This window comes from Odontomachus brunneus, unplaced genomic scaffold, assembly GCF_010583005.1.
Source record: "Odontomachus brunneus isolate Ranch 3 - 2012 unplaced genomic scaffold, Obru_v1 Obru_scaffold_211, whole genome shotgun sequence".
NCBI classification, from domain to species: domain Eukaryota; kingdom Metazoa; phylum Arthropoda; class Insecta; order Hymenoptera; family Formicidae; genus Odontomachus; species Odontomachus brunneus.
The window spans coordinates 276,015-276,398 of record NW_022639661.1 but is presented as its reverse complement, the minus strand read 5'-3'; positions in this window follow the sequence as shown (position 1 = coordinate 276,398).

Sequence of the window (384 nt, the reverse complement as noted above, 5' to 3'; positions counted from 1 at the left end):
GGCTCACAGTTAGATGACGTTAGTTGTAGGTGTAATTTATTTTGACATCTGAAACTGGCTGCATTTTAGAGGTTAGACATTTGTCAACAAAATTCAGTGCGAAGAGATTCATTTAAGCGAGCAGTGCTATTTTTTCTTTTGATTAAATATGGAACGTGAATAACGTAAGTATGGAACGTAAGTTGTTTTTTCGACATGTGCTGTTTCATTACTTTGACTTGAAAAAAACTGCAGCTGCAGCTCATAAATTGCTTTTCAAAGCTTATGGCAATTACGCTCCATCGGAAACAACATGCCAAGTATGGTTTCAGCGATTTAAGAGTGGTGATTTTGATGTCAATGATTAAGAACGCTCAGGCCAACCGAAAAAGTTTGAAGACACCT